Source organism: Schistocerca gregaria, chromosome X (assembly GCF_023897955.1).
Source record: "Schistocerca gregaria isolate iqSchGreg1 chromosome X, iqSchGreg1.2, whole genome shotgun sequence".
NCBI lineage: Eukaryota > Metazoa > Arthropoda > Insecta > Orthoptera > Acrididae > Schistocerca > Schistocerca gregaria.
This window is the reverse complement of record NC_064931.1, coordinates 508375823-508398586: the sequence shown is the minus strand read 5'-3', so window position 1 is coordinate 508398586 and position 22764 is coordinate 508375823. Positions and strand designations below refer to the sequence as shown.

Sequence of the window (22764 nt, the reverse complement as noted above, 5' to 3'; positions counted from 1 at the left end):
GCGCTCAGAGGAAACTGCGTAAACTCAACAGGACAATAGGGTCAACATTATCACTGCAGGTTTTACGCGAAGCTTGAAACAGAATTATTTTCACACTTGGCTGCAACTGGCCATAAACCTGATGGGCAGAGAACTGCTCCTTGTGATAACAAATGAGTCTAAGTCATATTAGTCTGCAAAAATAAATAAAAATAAAAAAAGACATCGGAACTGAAACTAAACTATTATGGAGCGTTGACCATATCAGGCTCTGAGAGGATTCTAGAACATATTACGAGTACAAAAACCTACAACAAGCACTGTTTTCGAAATTAACAATCAATCGCAATTCTTCTTGTTTACTTCACTTGTTGTGGTCTTAAGTCTGAAGCCTGACCTGGTGCACCTCTCCACGCTACTGTATCTTTGCATAACGGCTGCAACGTACATCAGTTCGAAACTGCTTTCTGTAATCAGCCTTGGCCTACCTTCACAACGTTTACTCCGCACACTTCAGTCCATTACCATTTTGACGATTCCATCCATTCTACTAGGTTCAGGGTCAAGTAGTATTTCCTGAAGGACAACGTTTTGATGAGATTACCTTTCATTCGGATAGTGGGTGCACTCAGCGACTGTTATATGGCTTATAAATAATGGAGTGCAGCAATCAGTCGTTTTTTTTAATTGTATTACGTAAATCCAGATTTCGGCTAGTGGCTAGCCATTCTCAATGTACTATTTTCTATTCTCGATGCATGTAAGTCCCTGCTGTTCAGGCGTCAGTCATATTTCTTTGAATACTTGAGTAGCATGGCAGACCTACTCTCATAGGCGCACGGTTGACGCCCGAACAACAGGGACTTACATGCATCGAGAATAAAATAGTGCATTCAGAATGGCTAGCTACTAGCCGAAATCTGGACTTGAGTAATAAAATCTAAAAAAGGATGACTGATTGCTGCACTCTATAATTTATAAGACAACGTTTTTGCCTTTCACGGTTGACTTTACTTAAAAATCACCACAAATATTTGTATATCAATATATACGCTACTGTATGAGGACTCTTATTGACCATGCGGGATTAGCCGAGCAGTCTTGGGCGCTGCAGTCATGGAGGTTCGAGTCTTCCCTCGGGCATGAGTGTTTGTGTTTGTCCTTATGGTAATTTAGGTTAATTAGTGTGTAAGCTTAGGGACTGATGACCTTAGCACTTAAGTCCCATAAGATTTCACACACATCTGAACATTTTTTGACTCTTATTGCAAATTTGTTCAAATACACTGACGGAAAAAAATTACAAAACTATAAGTAATTAGTGTAGAGTAATGAAATTTTGGGAATACATTTGTCTAGGTAACATATTTAAGTGCTTAACATTGCAAGATAACAGGTTAATGTAAGCGCGAGATAAGCCATTGCAAATGTGAAATGCTGGTACATTGGTAAACGGTGTAACCGCCAGACTGTTGAGTGCAAGCATGCAGAAATGCATGCATTGTATTGTTCAGGTACCGGATGTCAGTTTGTGGGATGGACTTCTATGCCTGTTGCACGCGGTCGGTCAACACAGGGACGGTTCATGCTGTTTGTGACTGACGCTCGAATTATCGGCCGTTGATGTGACGTATATACTTGACTGGAGACAGATCTGGTGATCAAGCAGGCCAAGGCAACATGTCGAAACTCTGCAGAGCATGTTGGGTAACAAACTGCGGTATATGGGTGTGGTATGCGTACTGTAAGACCTTCAATACACACACCATCAGATTATTTGACTTGTAGCTCTAACGAAGTAGGCGAGTGTCAGCAATATGTCTCGTGGTCTTATCGTGGCGTGTTTATCTTCTGCCGCTAGGTCAGACGATAGAAATGCCACTTGCACGCTTAGAGTAGCAGATTGACGGTGACCAAAATTGACAATCTGAACTTATTGGTACATTAATCTTATTCTCACATATATCTCTGATACTTGGCAAAAGTGTCTATACATTTATCTTCATGGCTATGTACAGGAATATGGTAATCTTATTAGGCGCAGACTGAAACTTGACTATAGACTGGTACAGACTGGTGCAGACAAATGCCGACTGACTAATTGGAGGTCTGTACACTCGTTATAATACCTCGCACGTTCATGTATCACTGTACGAGTGTGATCTGCTAGGAGGAAAAGTTCTACGTTAGCAGCAATCTCATTGGCTGCGTTACATATTAATACGCGGAACGGCGAAGCAGAATTTGGTCCATCTCTATGGCAGCACCATCTCGCAGTGCGGAGACAGACGAGCGCTGCGCCTGCGCTGTTGTGCTTAGCGGGGCGCGCTCTAGTGGAAAAGTTGTGCACGCGCTGACTACGCGGAACTATGTACAGAACAATGGGCAAGCGTTATACCGTTGGAAAACACCCCCTGGAATGCTGTTCAGGAATGGCAGCACGACAGATCGAATTAGCAGGCTGACGTAAAGTTTTGAAGGCAGAGTGCGTGGAATAACCATGAGAGTGCTCCTCCTGTCATAAGAAACTGCGCCCCAGACCATAACTCGAGGTGTAGGTCCAGTGTGTCTGGCACGCAGACAGGCTGGTTGCAGGCCCACAGCTGGCCTCCTTCTAATAGACACACAGCTTCACACCAATGAAGTCGGAAATAGCGGTTGTTTGGGGTCGGCGGAATGTACGCTACAGGTCTTCTGTCTAGGAGCTGTTCTTGTAGTAACTGATTTTTAACACTTTGTTGTGTCACTGTGGTCCAACTGCTGATCAGATTGCAGCTGCAGATGCAATATGATGCACCAGAGATGGGCCTCCCTATCGATAGTGCCACGAGACCGTCCGGATCCCGGTCATCTTGCGACTCTACATTCTCGTGACCACCACTGCCACCAGTCATGGACAGCAGCTATACTCCTGCCAAGTCTTTCAGCAGTATCGCAGAAGGAACATCCATCTTCTCGTATCCTTAACACGACCTCGTCCAAACTCAGTGAGGTATTGATAATGACGTCTTTGTCGCCTTAAAGGCATTCTTTTTCTAACGTCCGTTCACCACATCCAATCTCAAAGATAACTAACGCTCACAGTCGTTACGGCGTGTATAGAAAGCAAACCTGATTTGCATCCTCACAGTGGTGTTACTAGCATCACTCTTCCGCAACTGGCGCGCCATTGAACAGACATCATCTTTCAGATGTAGAAACACACCTACCAACTTCTGTTTATGTCGCACAACTTCTCCTTGGTTATGCAATTTTTTTTCCCGTGAGTGTGCAACATTAGTTCGTTCGGTGATAGGATGCAATGCTACTTCCTCCTGTATTTTAGGAAATTATTAAATTTTAAGCAGAGCTATAGCTGACTGTGTTCCGTAGTTTCTAGCGAATCATTTGCATTCCCACAGCGCAAGTCAAATATCACGTGATTGCTCCAGCAGCGCTGGGTACCGTATCGAGTCCTGAGGCGTATCGTTCGCCGATGACATTGTAATTCTGTCAGAGACAGCAAAGGACCTGGACAAGCAGTTGAACGGAATGGAAAGTGTCTTGAAAACAAGATATAAGATGAACATCAACAAAGGCAAAACGAGGAAAATGGACTGTAGTCGAATTAAATCGGGTCATGCTGAAGGAATTAGATTAGGAAATGAGACACTTAAAGTAGTAAATGAGTTTTGGTATTTGGGGAGCAAAATAAGTGAAGATTGTCGAAGTAGAGAGGATATAAAATGTAGACTGGCAATGGCAAGGTAAGCGATTCTGAATAGGAGAAATTTGTTAAGATCGAGTATAGATTTAAGTGTCAGGAAGTCGTTCCTGAAAGTATTTGTATGGAGTATAGCCATGTATGGAAGTGAAACATGGACGATAAATAGTTTGGACAAGAAGAGAAAAAAAAGGTTCAAATGGCTCTAAGAACCATGGGACTTAACATGTGAAGTCATCAGCTCCCTAGACTTAGAACTACTTAAACCTAACTAACCTAAGGACATCACACATATCCATGCCCGAGGCTGCGACCGTAGCAGCAACGCGGTTGCGGACTGAAGCGCCTAGAACCGCTCGGCCACATCAGCCCTCGGACAAGAAGAGAATAGAAGGTTTCGAAATGTGGTGCTACAGAAGAATGCTGAAGATTAGGTGGGTAGATCACGTAACTAATGAGGATGTATTGAACAGATTTGGGGAGAAGAGAAATTTGTGGTACAACCAGGAGAAGGGATCGGTTGGTAGGACATGTTCTGAGACGTCAAGGGATCACCGATTTGTAAAAAGCGTAGAGGGAGACCAAGAGATGAATACACTAAGCAGATTCAGAAGGAAGTAGGTTGCAGTAGGTACTGGGAGATGAGGAATCTTGAAGAGGATAGAGTAGCATGGAGAGCTGCATCAAATCAGTCTCTGGACTGAAGACCACAACAACAAAAACAACAACTATTTTCTCCGAATGTTGTCGCCTCCAGTTTCAATCGGGCAAGTGTTCTGCCACGTGCTCATGGGATATTCGATAGCTAGTACGCAGACGAGTTGAATGCGTCACACAACAGGAGTCAATTCTCAGCCGCAGCTGCAGCGCTTTGCTCTTGTCCTTTTTGGTCAGTCTCAGGTTAGTTTGTTATTCAACTATCAACATGCATCGCTTCCATTGAAGTTTTCCTGACTAGCCAAAGGCTGTGTTTGTTTAGCAACTGTCCAGGTATTCGCCTGGAATGTTAGTGAATATCGACGAATAAGATAAAACAGTTTTTCTGTCTATTTTACTTCAAGCGTTTGAAAGCCTGTCAGGTGCAAGGCCACTTCAGGCGGAACGGTATAAATCTGCGCCGGGTAATTACTGCACGCTGATGTCTGATTGCGCAAGCTGAAACAGTTCCGCAGTAGAAATCCTGTTAAGTAACTGTGCTAACTGAGAAGAACCCTGTGCTTTGAAAACGATGTTTTTGCAATTTTGTAAAGCGAAATCCGATGCCGATCACACCATAGGTTGAAAAATAGTCATGCTGAAGCTCGATGCATACAAGAGACCAGCTATTTAATTGTGTGTGTCGAAGACTAACTTTGAGTTGCTGCAGAAAACTGCAGGCATTTGATTTTCGTTGCTGTTATTTAGGACGGAGCAATATGGGTTGCAGAGGCTGCAGTCTCGTCAACGCCGAGGTAATTGGAAGACGTCGAATAATGACTGACTGAACAAAGAAACATTTTTGTTTTATTTTCCAGAAGTCGAAGAACATTTTTACTTGCAGTACAAGATAAAAATTATGAGTTCACTTAAAGAGGTCAATAAGATATACACTACTGGCCATTAAAATTGCTACACCAAGAAGAAATGCAGATGATAAACGGGTATTCATTGGACAAATACATTATTCTAGAACTGACATGTGATTACATTTTCGCGCAATTTGGGTGCATAGATCCTGAGAAATCAGTACCCAGAACAACCACCTCTGGCAGTAATAACGGCCTTGGATGGCATGTACAGGTACAGCTGCCCATGCAGCTTCAACACGATACCACAGTTAATCAATAGTAGTGACTGTCGTATTATGATGAGCCAGTTGCTCGGTCACCATTGACCAGACGTTTTTAATTGGTGAGAGATGTGGAGAATGTGCTGGCCAGGGCAGCAGTCGAACGTTTTCTGTGTCCAGAAAGGCCCGTGCAGGACCTGCAACATACGGTCGTGCATTATCCTGCTGAAATGTAGGGTTTCGCAGGGATCGAATGAGGGGTAGAGCCACGGGTCGTAACACATCTGAAATGCAACGTCCACTGTCCAAACGTGTAACCAATGGCACCCCACACCATCACGCCGGGTGATAACGCCAGTATGGCAACGACGAACACACACTTCCAATGGGCGTTAACCGCAATGTCGCCAAACACGGATGCGGCCATCATGATGCTGTAAACAGAACCTGGATTCATCCGAAAAAAATGACGTTTTGCCATTCGTGCACACGGGTTCGACGTTGAGTACACCATCGCAGGCGTTCCTGTCTGTGATGCAGCGTCAAGGGTAACCACAGCCATGGTCTCCGAGCTGATAGTCCATGCTGCTGCAAAACGTAATCGAACTGTTCGTGCAGATGGTTGTTGTCTTTCAGACGTCCCCATGTGTTGACTCAGGGATCGAGACGTGGCTGCACGATCCGTTACAGCCATGCTGATAAGATGCCTGTCATCTCGACTGCTAGTGATACGAGGCCGTTGGGCTCCAGCAAGGCGTTCCGTATTACCCTCCTAAACCCACCGATTCCATATTCTGCTAACGCGATAGGCTATAATCCGACCTTTATCAAAGTCGGAAACGTGATGGTACGCATTTATCCTTACACGAGGGATCACAACAAAGTTGGACCAGGCAACGCCGGCTGCTGTTTGTTTATGAGAAATCGGTTGGAAACTTTCCTCATGTCAGGACGTTGTAGGTGTCGCCACCGGCGCCAACCTTGTGTAAATGTTCTGAAAAGCTATTCCTTTGCATATCACAGCATCTTCTTCCCGTCGGTTAAATTTCGAGTCTGTAGCACGTCATCTTCGTCGTGTGGCAATTTTAATGGGCAGTAAGGTACATTTTCAGAATATTATTTCAACACTAAAAACTAATAATTACGCTTTATGTAATGTTATTATTTTATCCAGAAATTTCGGAACATATTTCCACATGATGTGAAACGTAATCTTGGACAATCACTCGTTCTGTTGAACCTCCACTATTGCGATGAGTAGTGAGGCGACTTTGGCCGAAGTCATGGTGCGAAAAAACATCGCCAATGCATTATACCCTCCGGCGTCAACTACATCCTAAAAACACTGTGGGTTTAATGCTTCATCGGGCCGTCGGTGGATTCGAAAGTTGCATCACATGAAAAGAGCCAAATCTCGACTTCTCGGACCACAGTACACGCCTCTCCAATCTTTTACTCTCCAGTTTCTGCGTTGTTCGAACCATTATAGACGTGCAGCTTTATGTGCCGCTGTGAGGAATGGCATTTTGCGAGGTACGCGACTCCAAATGTGCGCATGCAATTCTCTATGCAATGACCTTGAGGAGAAAACACAGCGAAGCTCCGCATTCTGTCTCAGACGGGCCAGTCGTGCCCGACGGCCGCCGTGTCATCCTGTGTCATTCGGCGTCATGCAGATGTGGAATGGAGGGGCATGAGGTCGTTGTCCTCCCACCAGGGCAAAACATTCATGGCAGTACAAGGAATCGAAGCCAGGTCCTCCGCATTTCAGCCAGACACGCCGGTCACTGAGCTACGGGAGGCTGACAACGATCGCTAGGAAGCTGGTTTAAACTGTGCTGCATTCATTGTCAGCAGCAGTTCCTGTCGGGCTTAAAACCGATTGTCATTGTTAAATCGTGATACTCGTCTCCGGTCTCTGTCCATTTGGATCTCTTTACGATCACTGTTTTTACGCCGTATTACACGGCTGTGAGTGGTACATCATTTATCGTATACACGCTGGAGAGCCCGCGTTAATGTGCCAGCAAATGGGACGACTTCATTCATGGTGTGGTCAAAGTGTTGTCCTCGAGTGACCGTAGGAGGATACAAGATGACTTGGACAGAATTTCTATTCGGTGTTGTGAATAGCAGCTTTCTCTAAATGTAGAAAAAAGTAAGTTATTGCGGATGAGTACGATAAACAATCCTGTAACTTTGGAACACAGCATTCGTGATGTGCTGTTTGACACACTCAGCAAAGAACGCTAGCGCGAACCATTCTTGACTACTACTCGAGTGTTTGGGATCCCCATCGGGTCGGAATAGATCGAAGCAATTCAGAAGCGTGCTCTTAGATTTGTTACCGGTGGGTTCGATCAGCACACAAGTATTGCGGAGCAGCTTTTCACACACACACACACACATACACACACATACATACATACGTACAGCTATGACGAATTAGTGTGGGTAGGTTAGTTGTATATAGGGTTGCAGGGTAATATTCCTGACTTTACAGCCATCATATTCAGCTACTAGAAGCTCTTTTTAGAGCAGTTGAGAAGGCAGCAGTGGCAAGATGACGTAATGTTGAGTCACAGATGGTTTGTTCGGTACAGATATCGTGAGAAAGACAGCCTCAATTGTGATCCTTCTCAGAGATTGGTTGCTGCATTTGGAAGTTGCATTGCAAAATGATGATCTTCTGTTATTAATAGTAGAAATACCAAACAACGTATTAACCTGCATTTAAAATGAAAGCATCTCTCAATAGCGTGCTATTATTCCATTATTTCACAAGTATTAATAATCATAAGAATAACTGCTAAACGAAAAGCAAGACGAAGCACTTTGGAGATTTTCGGATCGCGCACACGTTGGATGGTGGGAGAAGTTTCTCGGCTGTAAGAACAAAGCTGGTTCGGCAGTCTCAAAGGAGGAACATGTCTGCCGCGGTATCAGTTAAGACTTAATTTGCAACTCCTGGTTTGTAAAATATAGCTAGTTTGGCACTCTCGGAGGACAGACGTGTTGTCTGCTGCGGTCGGCATCAGGTTATGACTTTATTAGCAATATATGTTTATTTGGACATGTAGATGAGAACAGTGTGATAGTATTTACGGAAATACAAGTTAGTTGAAGAATAGAAATTATTTGTGACTCTAAAGTGAAATGTAACTGTACAGCTTCTTGTGTTGTGCTAATAAAAAGCGAGTGGCATCCTGCATAAAGAAATATAATTGAAAATTTAATTATTCACATAATATTAGTTCCTCGCTAAGAGTTTCTCACAGCCTGAAGATAACTGGTTCCGCACTTACGTATTTCCCGGCGGAGGTTCGAGTCCTCCCTCGGGCATAGGTGTGTGTGTTTGTCCTTAGGATAATTTAGGTTAAATAGTGTGTAAGCTTAGGGACTAATGGCCTTAGCAGTTAAGTCTCATAAGACTTCAAACACATTTTTGAACTTATGTATTGTTTTCTGCACAGGGGACAACAACGAAGAATGCAGGTTGGTGAACATTTATTAGAACTTATGCATCCCACCCAGGGCGGTGGAAGGAAACAGGTAACTCGCGTGTACTGCAGCCTTTGTACAAATGATATGAGGACACGTCATCTGTGGTAACACAGTGGTGGTATGAAGAGGAGAATATTTCGAGAGAAGGGATTTATTATACGCACATATATACAAAAAATGGCTCTGAGCACTATGGGACTCAACTGCTGAGATCATTAGTCCCCTAGAACTTAGAACTAGTTAAACCTAACTAACCTAAGAATATCACACACATCCATGCCCGAGGCAGGATTCGAACCTGCGACCGTAGCGGTCTCGCAATCCAAACTGCAGCGCCTAGAACCGTACGGCCAGCACATATATACAATCAAGAGCCAAACAAACATACATCTGTGACGACGCAAAAGGACTCGACTAATGTCTAAAGTAGGGCTGGAGGGAATTGACACCACGAATATTGCAGGGCTAACCATAAATCCGTAAGAGTACGAGGTGGTGGAGATCTCTTCTGAACAACATGTTGTAAGACACCCCAAATATGCTCAATAATGTTCATGTCTGGGGAGTTTGGTGGCCAGCGGAAGTGTTTAATCTCAGAAGAGTGTTCCTAGAGCCACTATGTATAAATTCTGGACGTGTGTGGTATCGCATTGTCCTGCTGGAATTGACCAAGTCCATCTGAATGTACAATGGACACGATTGGATGCAAGCGATCAGACAGGATGCTTACGTACGTGTCATCCGTCAGAGTCGTATGTAGGAGTATCAGGGGTTCAATATCACTCCAACTGCACACGTCCCACGTCATTACAGAGCCTCCACCAGCTTGAACAGTTCCCTGCTGAAATTGAGGGTCCATGGACTCATGAGGTTGTCTCCATAGCCGTACACGTCCATGCGCTCGATACAATTTGAAACGAGACTCGTCCGTCCAGGCAATTTGTTTCCAGTCATCAACAGTCCAATGTTGGTGTTGACGGGTCCAGGCAGTCACCAAGGGTACACAAGTGAACCTTCGGCTCCGAAAGCCCATATCGATTATGTTTCGTTGAATGGTTCTCACGCTGACACTTGTTCATGGCCCAGCATTGAAATCTGCAGCAATTTGCGGAGGGTTGCACTTCTTCACGTCGAACGATTCTCTTCAGTCTTCGTTGGTCCCGTTCTGGTAGGATCTTTTTCCGGCCGCAGCGATGTCGGAGATTAGATGTTTTATCGGATTCCTGAAATTCACGGTACACTCGTGAAATGGTCGTACGGGAAAATCCCCACTTCATCGCTACCTCGTAGATGCTGTGTCCCATCGCTCGTGCGCCGACTATAACACCACGTTCAAACTCACTCAAATCTTGATAACCTGCCATTGTAGCATCAGTAACCGATCTAACAACGTCGCCAGACACTTGTTGTCATATATAAGGTTGCCGACCGCAGCGCCATATTCTGCCTGTTGACATGTCTCTGCATTTGAATACACATGCCTATACCAGTTTTTTTGGCGCTTCAGTGTATATCTCGCTCTCTATCCCTCTCTTTTTCGACTTGCCGTAGCCAGATATCCGGATTCAAACGGAATGCCCTGCTTTTTACGGTCGTGTCCGGAGAAATATATGCTAGTCTGGTGTGTCTGGCATTTGTTAGACTTTTTAGCGATGAAATGGAGGAAAAACACAACAAGACGCGTTCTAACATAGTGGCGAAAGCGCAAGGAATAAATATGAGAATGAATAATGTGATATACCATAAGGATACACAGAATGCTTCCGTAAAAGCGTGCAAAAATGCAACAGAACACAGAGAATGCTCCAATGAACAATGTGAGGTTGAGACCCTGGGGTAGAAGAAGCCAGCTTAAAGAGATATGGAATTAAACTTGTCTACCACTTTGTCTAGCATTACTGTTTCCCAACTTATTTACAACTAACATGCGTTCAAGTTTATATGTACTGTGATGTTTATTTACATGTACATTCTTTATTTCGTGCAAGGAAACAAGGAGGGCGAGCCTGATTACTAGGAAGCCATGATGCAGGTTTTGTTTACTTTACTTGTCCTTAATGTGGCTATGTCGTATCGTATTTACATTGACCCTTGACAGAATGTGCTATGAATCAGCAACAGTACGACGGAGCAGTACCCAGTACAGTTTCACAGAACTGACATGCACCTTGTGTATGGTGAACTACCTTGCAATGCTCTCACTGCTGAATGGCTCTACAGGAAACGATTTCCTAACAGGCATCATCTGTCACGACGCGTGTTTATTTCTCTCGATCGGCGAACGCAGGAGGCTGGTTCACTGGAAAGAAGAAACGAGGAACCTGGCTACATGAGGACCACTCGCACACGCGATTTTGAAGAGAAGGTGCTGGAACGTGTTGCAACGGACCCCACTACAAGTACTTGTCGTATAGCACGTGAAATGAGCGCTGCACATACTAGCGTGTGGCGAGTACTGCACGAACAACGATTACACCCATATCACTCACAACGAGTCCATGCAATGCTTGAGACTGACTTTGAACCAAGGGTCGCATTGTGTCAGTGGTTGCTACAACAATGGATCGACCAGATTTCCTCCAAATCGTGCTGTTTGCTGACGACGCCTAATTTGATCGTGATGGTATTTTGCACATCAGGAACAGCCATGTGTTGGATGAGGAAAACCTTCAAGTTGTAGTAGAGGCACATCATCAAGTACGTTTGCCGGGGAATATCTGGACGGCATTGTTGGCGACAATCTCATTAGGCCATATCTTCTACCTGACCGTCTGAATGGCCACCTGTGCTTGAGGTTCGTGCAAAGAGTTCTACCTCAGTTGTTGGAGAACGTGCCTTTGGCTGTTCGTCAGAGGATGACGATTCAACACGACGGTGCACCGCCTCCCTTCAGTGTGGATGTCTGCAACTTTTTCAATACTCTATTTCCTGGTCGCTGGATTGGATGGGGAGGTTCTATTTCATGGCTTGTGAGGTCACTTGACCTGAATCCCCTTGGTTATTTCCTATGGGGATGTCTAAAGTGACTTTTGTATAAGACCTCAGTGGTTACGGAGACAGAATTACTGCTAGAATTGTAGCTGCCTGTGATGTGATTCGAAACGCACCAGGATATTTGTCAGGGTGCGTCAGAATCTTGTTCGCCGGCGTCAAGCTTGCGTTGAGGTTTAGCTGTCAGTTCATCACATTTTGTAAGAGACAGTAAAAATGGTACCTTCGCTGAGTCAATGATTGTATTTGCAGTTAATTATAACCAATGTAAATAAAAAAGTACGCAGTAATGTGATTTTATGCCTTTTATCTCCTTAATATGGCTTCTCCGACCCCAGGTTCACTACCTCAAATTGTTCAGTGGAGCATTCTCTACTCCTGTTAAATTTTTGCACGGGCTTACGGAAAAATCCTGTATAGAGGGTGTTACACACTTCTACAGGTTGTAGGACCCAACAACGAACACATTTCTCCCAGTGAGAAGCCAGTTTCCTCAAACTTTGTTGACGGGACCACAATCTCCCCTATCCTTGCCCTGCTTCAACACTATCAAAGTGAAGTCTACGAAGGTGTTCAAGTTTTGGAAACACCCTGTATAGAAGGAGTTTCACAATTCATGTTACACACTTCTAGAGGTTCCAGGAGCCAACAATGAACACATTTCTCCCAGCGAGAGACCAGTCTCCTCAAACTTTTTTGACTGGGCCACAACCTCCCCTATGCTTGCACTGCTTCATCGCTATCAAAGTGAAGTCCGCGAAGGTGTTCAAGTTTTGGAAACAGACGAAAATCGGATGGGGCCAAGTCGGGACTGAATGGAGGATGATCAATGACACTGAAAACGAAGTGTCAGATTGTTGCAGATCTCGCATCGCTAGTGCGTAGTCTGGCATCGTCATGCTCAAGGAGAGGGTGCTCCATGTGTGGAGTAACTCTTCGAATTCGAAACCCGATTACAGCACGCTGTTTCTCACGTACCGACATAGTTACGTTACACATCGCCATGTTACACGCTGCAATTGGGAGCCCTTTAGCGCCAGAGGGCTGAAAATATGTAGACATGAAGAATAAAGTTTAGAATGGTAATGACATTTGTTTTATTTAAAAAGCTTTAAGAGTTTTTACACAAAATATTCGGAGCCATTACTTTACAGCACTCCGTCGTAATGCTTCTCGTGATACTGGTCCCTGAAACTTTGTAGGAAACCTTTCGTGGAACAACTGACGTCTAGTTTCAAGCACCTGCTATTTTCTGCTTTTCAACATTTCCGTAACGCTCTCCCTTAATTCAGACAAACCTGTGCCGTCTGCGCTACATTTCTGTCTACACGGTCAATATCACCTATTAATTCTAAATGAAATGCGTTTCACACACCAGAGCAATGTTCCAAGGTGGACGTGCGAATGTTTTGTGAGCAGTCTCATTTGTAAACTGACTCTATTTTCCTATTATACCACCAACGAACGGATGTCTGCAACCTGTTTTACCTACGATTGACCGTATATGATTGTTCTGTTCCATACCCCCACAAATTTTTACAACGACGTGTAAGTTGATTATTTCTATTTGTGATTCACGGATGTTCTAGTCATAAGATACTATTTTTCTGCCCTTTAGTGAAGTGCCAAATTTATGTTTTTGTACATGGTTCACCTGGAAAATTGGCTTCACCTAGATGTCATTCGGGAAACTTGATTGCAATCTCAGCAAACCGCTTATCCCTATAAATTTAAAGAAGGTTTATGACACACTCATCCTGGCAGTAACAACATACGGGCTTGAGACAATGACACGTACAACAAACAGCGCAACTTGCCTCTGTCAGACAGTAATAGAGAGAGCAATACTGGGAATGAGTCTGAGAGACAGAATCAAGAACGAAGAGCGAGCGTTTATCGAGAGTGACATGGCGTTTGACAGCACATGTAGCCAGGAGCAACTTCAAATGGACCAAAACACTGATGCAGTGGCGTCCAAGACACTCATTTAGAAGAATCGGACGTCCTTTGGTGCGATGGAGAGTCGACATCCTATGACACGCGGGAAAATACTAGATACAGACCGCCGGGCAAAGATGGATAAGGAAATCTCTGAAAGCGGCCTTTGTCAAGGAGTGGATACGTAGAGACTGAAGAAGAAAGCAAATTACCAATCATTTCACCACTTAAATCTTAACATTATCTGCCCGGATATTTATCTAGCTTTTTTTATCTAGCTTTTTTTCCTTGTAGCACTCTTGAAATTACTTCTACTTCTCTCGATCCAAGGTAACATGCTGCGTCCTGACTACCAAGAAATCCCCAATGCAGTCACAAATTCCGTTTGATTCTACATATAGTTACCCTTTCAATAATAAACTCTGGGTCGGTGATGAGTCACTACTACTTTATTTCATTTTTTATTTTACACGTCTAGTTCCTTAGGACCAAATTGAGAAGCAAATCTTCAAGGTCCTGCAACTTGTCAGTACATTAAATTGTAACACAAAAGTAATAACAGATAAAATAAAATGTTTATGAATAAAAAATGACAAGACATAAGTTTATGTAAAAGCATTCAACAATATAACACAGAAATAAGCTTAATTTTTGAAGGAACTCATCAACAGAGTAGAAAGAGTGACCCATGGGGAAACTCTTTAGTTTGGATTTGAAAACGCGTGGATTACTGCAAAGATTTTTGTATGCTTGTGGTAGCTTATCGAAAATGGATGCAGCAGTATAGTGCACGCCTTTTTGCACAAGACTCAAGGCAATGCGATCCAAATGCAGACTGGATTTCTGCCTAGTATTAAGTGAGTGAAAGCTGCTAATTCTCGGGAATAAGCTGATATTGTTAACAGTAAGAAATATATATGTTGAGAGGACAACGTCAGAATACCAGACTAATGAACAGGGGTCGACAAGGAGTTCGAAAACTTACACCACTTATTGCTCGAGCCCCGAGGCAAAAATACCCTATAAGAATGGGATGCGTTATCCAAAAATATAATACCATAGGTCATAAGCGAATGAAAATAAGCAAAGTAGACTAATTTTCGTATCAAACTATCACTTACTTCAGATACCGTTCTAATAGTAAATATGCCAGCATTTAGTCTTTGAACAAGATCCTGAACACGGACTTTCCACGACAGTTTACTCTCTATCTGAACACCTAGAAATTTTAACTGTTCAATTTCACTAATCATATGCCCATTCTATGAAATTAAAACGCCAGGTTGTGTTGAATTGTGCGTTAGAAACTGTAAAAACTGAGTCTTACTGTGATTTAGGGTTAGTTCATTTTCTACAAGCCATGAAGTTATGCTTTAACATGCACTATTTGAAACAGTGCCAACGTTTCCAAGCTAGTGTCATCAGCAAACAAATATTTTAGATTTCACGTGTGATACTAGAGAACACATCACTTGTTTAAATAAGGAACAGGAGTGGCACCAGCACTGATCCCTGGCGCACCCGGTATTTAACTGTGCCCCATTCGGACCCCACATCATAACCATTTTCAATACTGTGGAAAATAACCTTTTGCTGCCTGTTATTAACGTCAGAGGTTCAAAAATGGCTCAAATGGCTATGAGCACTATGCGACGTAACTTCTGAGGTCATCAATCGTCTAGAACTTAGAAATAATTATAAACCTAACTAGCCTAAGAACAGCACACACATCCATGCCCGAGGCAGGATTCGAACCTGCGACCGCAGTGATCGCTCGGTTCCAGACTGCAGCGCCTAGAACAGCACGGCCACTCCGGCCGGCAACGTAAGTGGTGAACCATTTGTGAGCTACTCCCTTTATTCAACAATGATCCAATTTTTGGAGCAACTTTCCAATAGTCTGCACCATATACGATACTGTGCATGGAATTTGACTTGTTAAAAACCGTTAGCTTGTAGGTGGAGGCTAAATGAACACAGCAGTCTATTTACTTCTAAAACACGTACGCACTCTAAGAAATCGGAGCTTTCATGAGCTTCAGGTGCGGGTCTTGGGACAGACCTGCCCTGAAACACGCCTCTCCTTGTGCAGTGTACTTTGGATCGACCCCGGGAGAGAAATCAGGGAACGTGCGGAAGTATGCGTGCGACCGGTTTCCAGAAGCTCCATACGCGAATGTGACATGAGAGAAAGCAAAAGGTTCTCGTTCGGTACGTCCGTGTAGAGATCAATCTCAAAGTCACTCGCATGCAGTCTTCCTTGTGGTGTGAATTTCCATGCCTGCACCCCAAAGTCCCTTTTACACAAGGACTCTCTTGTCTCAGTCGACTATCCTTGGCTAGTGAGTCTACTGCAGCGCCCCTGGAATATTATTTCCTTACAAGTATAGGAATAAAAAAAACTATGATTTTCCTTACTGAAAACGCAGCTATTTGAAAAGGTCAACAGAGCATTCAAGACAAATGGATTATCACTGAATTTTGACAGTTCAGTACTTCTCAAAAAATGAAATACAAGACGTATAAAGTTTTAAGTTTTTGGGATTACAGATACATCACAAATTCAGTTGGAAAATCTGTTTCCTAGAATTTACGAAGAGCCTTGGTTTAGCTATGTTTCCAGTACGAATGGTTACTGTTATAGGCGGTTTTAAAATGAAGAAGCTAGTTATTCTGCATATTTTCATTCACTAATAGGTTATGGAATCATTTTCCTGAGGAAATTCGAGTTACAGAGTAGTATTTTCAGAATACAGAAGCGGGTTACAAAAATCTGGTGATACTTCTAGAACATTCTGCAGAGACCTCTTTAAAAAACTGAGTATTTTGACTACAGCTTCACAATACACATATTCATTAATGTTCTTTGTCATTACTAATATTTCTATTTTCACGAAAAACAGTGAAAGGCATGAACGTAACATTTGGACCAAAAACAACTTCTAAAAAATCTTGGAGTTAACAGTAGTACAGAAAGGAGTCACGTGTCTGGATACACATGTATTCACACAACCTAACATAGCTCATTAAATATCATGCAAATAATGTGGCGGAGTTTAAGACTGAACTGAAGAACTTCATGTTATACTACTGTTTCTACTCCACTGCAGAATTTGTAATGTTTTAGGTTAATTTATAATTATGATTAGTAATGTAATACATCAATGTCATTTTACTGTATTAAACTTAAATGTGCATATCTGGCTTCTTTCCACGTCCAAGACACCATTCTCCGTGGATTCCATGGAATACTACTACTGTAATGTAACAAATGATCGTTTTGTTTACACAGCGGTAGGAAACGGCACGGATGGACTGACCGATGTAATTGCTTCCTCATTCACAAGGGATGTTATAAATCCCAGGGATCCTGAGACTGAGACTGCCCTTCACATCTCCTTTATCTTCTTAGGAGGTCGGAAAATAGGCCTTATATCTCGTCCTCCCAGAACTCTGTTTGTTTTGTTGGATACAGCGCCGCAAGGAGAAAGGAAGATAATTGGTAGATCATCACGTGACTGTTGATATCTTACTCAATGAATGTACTAACAATACTTTTTAATGTTGGAGTAATTTGAATTTCGACCTCATCATCAAATGCCTGTATCTACTTACCCACTTTGGAATATTCACTGATTCACTCCCAGATAGTTTTCCTAGAAAAAGAAAACAGAAAATGATTTAATTTTCATGTGTGTTTGTACTGCACTAGACAGACAATGTAGACATTATGTGAGGAATAATGTAAGTAAATGCTGGCATCGCTGGTGTACAGTCGGATGTAGTTAACTTTGAATACTTCAGAAGATAGCGGGAATGCACTCTGACAAAATCAGTATGTGGAACTAAATATACCAGATTACATACGACAACTTTCGATTACTCAGTGCATTCTGTAAAACTAGAACTTCAAAATATCTGAAGGAATAGTTTGAATATTTCAAATTAGAGCACAAATCCTTCTTTTTTTAATCCTTAGTTATCCATATGATTTGACGAACCTTTGTCCATTTCGCGAGTTGACATGTATTTTATTGACCGCATACGCTATCAGTCTCCACGAACAATGCTCGTCTTATTGGTAGATTTTCTAGGAATGTTTTAAATTATAGTTCATGTATTAGATAACAATCTGCAAATATTTGTTACTGTTCAATGTGATATCCATAACCAAAGACTCTTGAAGCTGGAATGAGCTAGGAAACAAGACAAAAATTTAGTCGCCACTGGAGAAACGGCGCTAATACCGTGTAACACTGCCTCCAGCCTTGATAATGGCCTCAGTGTGGCGACAAAGAGAAGCCACAAGTTTCTTTATGTATTCCATATCCAGCTGATGCCACTTTTTGATTGGGTGAGCAGTAATGTGTTAATGTTTGCTGATGACGCTGCAGTTCACAGGAAAGTGATGTCACTGAGAGACTGCAGGAGGATGCAGGATGAGTTTGACAGAATTTCTATTTGGTGTGGTGAATGCCCATTTGCTCAAAATGTAGGAAAATGTTAGTTACTGAAGATCAGCAAAATAAACAATCCTATAATGTTCAAATACAGTATTTGTGGTGTGCTACTTGACACAGTCACATCAATTAAATATCTAAGTATAAGTAGTGGGAATGTGACAGAACTGGTGCAGTCTGCATTGTTAGTCGATTTCCTCAAGGTCAAGGTCAAGGTCACCCCTTCCCCCATTCTCCTTGCCCCTTTTCCCCTTCCCAGCTCTAGGCCAATTGAGTGAGAAAAAATGTCTGCAAATTCAAACATGTGTGTTCCTACTGGTCTAAAAAGCTGGTGAAGCCAGCATGGTTACCATGTTTATCCTCAATCAGTGTATGTCACTTCAAGCAATTCCCCCTCTCGATTTATTACATAATTATTATAACTGAGGTGAGGTCACATCTCCTTTATGAATTAATACGTCATGCCGCTTCTATGATTTATGACCTAGAAATGTGTCCCTTTTCTTCACCACTAGTGAGAAATTCAAAAATTGGAGTTGGAGCATTATCCTATTCGACAGGAAAGATGGTGCAGCCTGCATGGTTTCCAGACTGGTTCTGTTCACTGTAGTAAAAGAATCATCGTCATGTTATGTCAGCAGCAGAGATCTGTCACCTCCAGGTAGGTTAAAAGAAGAAAACTGACTCATTCAGTTGAATGTAAGAAGTAACACATTCCTCATTGCTCATTATTATTCACTGTACTTTTTCGCAAATACTCCACAACATAATTAAATGGTCACTTTTTCGAAACTACGTAATTGCCTCCCACTGAGACTCAGAAGTTTGAAATTTGCCTCAAAGAAGGTGCCAACAACCTTCCTCTGTAATGATACAAAAGCCCTGTGACATCACTCCACGGCTTGGCGGCACTTCAGACAGCAGTGTATCGACACATACGAAGAAAAGGCTAGACCTTAGAAGTTCATACGAGGAGTAAGGTGGATTAATGACGTCACATTGGCGCGAAATTTCACCACAGTTCTGACCAACGCCACTGAGAAATGTCACGTGATTGGAAGGTTTTCATACCCCCTCTTACTCACGTTTCACCTCTACTTTTGACACCTCTGTGATGGGGGTCAGTACCGCGATGCCCAGAGTAGAAATCACGCTGTTTTCTTATGGGTGGCCGAGGAAAACAATTCAGACACACTGCCACTCAGTATCGACGCGAAAAGGCCTCAGAGAGGTGGCATAAAAGTGCAGCAATCCAAATACCCCTTCCTTAGGGCATGAATACCAATACATTTAGCTGTCGAAAATGACTTTTCGCACTGTGATGCGCAACAGGACGACTTTGCCCATAACCTTTGACACTGCTGGCACTCCCCAGTCGGTTCAACCCTTCTCTAAGGTCATCGTCAGCCTGAAACTCCACTGAACGTGATAGTACCCCTTTGGAGTTTATTACGACTGTTATTTTCCTTTGGTACAGAGAGTGAATCCACTTGGGACAGCTAAAAACCATCTGAAGAAATGTGAACTTGAACGGAAGTGGTAAACGGTGTTTACGCTTTCTCTGTCCACCTGTTTTATGCCCCTCCTGTGGCATACTCACAGAGGGGGGGGGGGGGGAGGGGGGTGCGTCATTGACACATGGGTGAATAAAACATGAGGGTCCGCCTGCCTAAGCCTTCCCCCCCACCCCCACCCCTCTGCACACACACCAGGTTGACAACACCCTCAGTGCCACCCACAAAATTTTAGTGAATACTTTAAAAATGTACATGTACAGAGAGAGGCAGTCACAAATTGCAAGGCGCCGTCATGGCAGACATCTCTTTCAAGACCCCTTCGATTTCTCATGTGGCCAGCAGATGCTAAATCAGCGATATAGTGCTACTCAGCTCAGGGGTGTCCATATGGTTGTCTGTCACGCTGGAATCTAGTAATCAGTAACTGTATCAATACAGTTACATTTTGAAAGTGCACAACAGAGGCGTGCAGGTGGGACCGAGAGTGCTGCGGAACTGGGGGGGGGGGGGGGTGTCTTACAGCGACCCTTTCACATTTTATTCACGAACTACCTCCCCCCCACCTTCCTCTAATCACGCCACAGGAGGACGCGAAACAAGAGGGATGAAAAAATAATACACACCATTTGCAGCTTGGGATCACGTTCAGATTTTGTTGAATGGTTTTGAACGATCCCTGCATACCAGAGCAAAAATGTCGGTCCCGCTACATTCTAAAGGAGCGCAATCACGTTCGATGGGGTTGAAGGCCCACGATGTCCTGAGAGAAAGGTTGAATTGTTTGGAGGGTGTCAGTAGTGCCAAACGTTGTAAGGACATCGTTCTGTTGCACATCGCACTGCAGACTGTCGTCTTCGTCCGCAGCTCGTGGTCGCGCGGTAGCGTTCTCGCTACCCGCGCCCAGGTTCCTGGGTTCGATTCCCGGCGGGGTCAGGAATTTTCTCTGCCTCGTGGTGACTGGGTGTTGTGCGATGTCCTTAGGTTAGTTAGGTTTAAGTAGTTCTAAGTTATAGGGGACTGATGATCATAGATGTTAAGTTCCATAGAGGTCCGAACCATTTGAACCATTTTTTTAACTGTCGTCTTCGAATGCAAAATATGTGGTAATCAATGCCCCAAGGGAAAGGGTGTTTCCACGGACACCCTTTATACCGCGCCCTGAGGCCTTTTCGTATATTGTCCGCAGCTCGTGGTCTCGTGGTAGTGTTCTCGCTTCCCGAGCACGGGGTCCCAGTTTCGATTCCCGGCGGGGTCAGGGATTTTCTCTCCCTCGTGATGACTGGGTGTTGTGTGATGTCCTTAGGTTAGTTAGGTTTAAGTAGTTCTAAGTTCTAGGAGACTGATGACCACAGCTGTTAAATCCCATAGTGCTCAGAGCCATTTGAACCATTTTTTTTCGTATACTGAGCGATAGTGTGTGTGTGTGTGTGAAATGTTTTCCTCGCCTACCCGTAACAAAACCGCGTGATTTCAACGCTATGCATTTCAATTCTGACCTCCAACGCAGAGGCGTCGAGAGAGAGAGAGAGAGAGAGAGAGAGAGAGAGAGAGAGAGAGAGAGAGAGAGAGAGAGATGGGGAGGGGATTGATTTGAGGTCATCAGTCCGCTAGACTTAGAACTACTTAAACCCAACTAACCTAAGGACATCACACACGTCCATGCCCAAGGCAGGATTCGAACCTGCGATGGTAGCAGCAGCGCGGTTCCGGACTGAAGCGCCCAGAACCGCTCAGCCTCAGCCGCCGGAACGATCTTCTCATCGTGTGACATGTCCAGGGTAGCGTTGGGCCGAATTATGGAGAAATTTGACGTTAGTGTGACATCGTTAACCAACTTCACACCTTGCATGAACTTCTGAGTTCTGACCTTTTTTCGCATGTATCGACACCTTGCTGTTTGGAACGTCGTCAAGCTTGAAGGTGACGTCTCAAGACGCTATGCTTTTGTACGATTACAGAGCAAAATTTTAAACTTCATCCTCGCAATGGCAGACAATTAAGGGGTTTCGGAGAACTGATCCTTTACTTGTGTTGCGCAATGTTCTTATGACTTTTTCCTGTTCCACAGCCGTGGAGCAGAAACCAACTCTGCCCAAAATATCGAATCAGGAGACTAGATACGAGATTCTATTGTCTGCATTGCTGCTGCTCATTGGACAGAAATCAGCACCTGATATTTCGGAGCAGGAACACAACTGTTCGCTGCAGTGGCACCACCAACGCCGCCACAACCAGCCCCACCATCAACTCGCCCGTCTACTTCTACATTGTTTGGGTGATGATAATAGAAACTGAGAATGTTAAACATGTTGTTATAGTTTGGTTTACAGATATTTATTGGTATAGATAATGTGGTAAGAGGGAGTAAATCGATGATCAGATGACAATGGAGTACGGCCCATCTAGTCCTCCTCGAGGCATGTGCTTCTTTGGCATTAAGGTGTCCATCATCAAGATGTATAGGGATACAGCATTCAAGCTAATATCTGGAGACTTTCCATTTATTTACATCATTCCAGTGTTATGAACTTGCGCGATCTACATATATGATGCATTATGGATTGCAACAGACGGGCTGAGTCGTTGGCAACTGTGTGTCAAATCAGTATTCAACGACTTCGTAAGCTAGATGTGTGAGAGTAGTGTACATGTGAGAGAGTTAGAACAATGTATAAATTCATGTGTCCACCCAGTACCAAAGTCAGTAACTATCACATTCATAAGTATAAAATTCAAACAAGAGGAATTTATGGATAGAATACGTAGACACATTACTGTTCCAACAAATATGGATGCAATACAGGTTGAATTCAAACCAAACAAGAAAAAGTTATTTGAAAAATACTACAGTGGGGATACTGTAGAAAAAAAAGAGAATGAGTACATTTTTTGATGATTGTCAAT

At 43.4% G+C, this 22764-nt stretch overlaps 1 protein-coding gene across 3 annotated transcripts in view; it reads right to left on the bottom strand.

The window, feature by feature from the left end:
• The window catches only part of LOC126298001 (elongation of very long chain fatty acids protein AAEL008004), a 282289-nt gene that overhangs the window by 92674 nt on the left and 166851 nt on the right, over nt 1–22764 (bottom strand). For all 3 annotated transcript variants that reach the window (XM_049989319.1, XM_049989320.1, XM_049989318.1), the window contains exon 3: nt 17499–17539. The gene's annotated coding sequence lies outside the window, so the exon portion shown is untranslated. The remainder of the gene's footprint in view (nt 1–17498; nt 17540–22764) is intronic.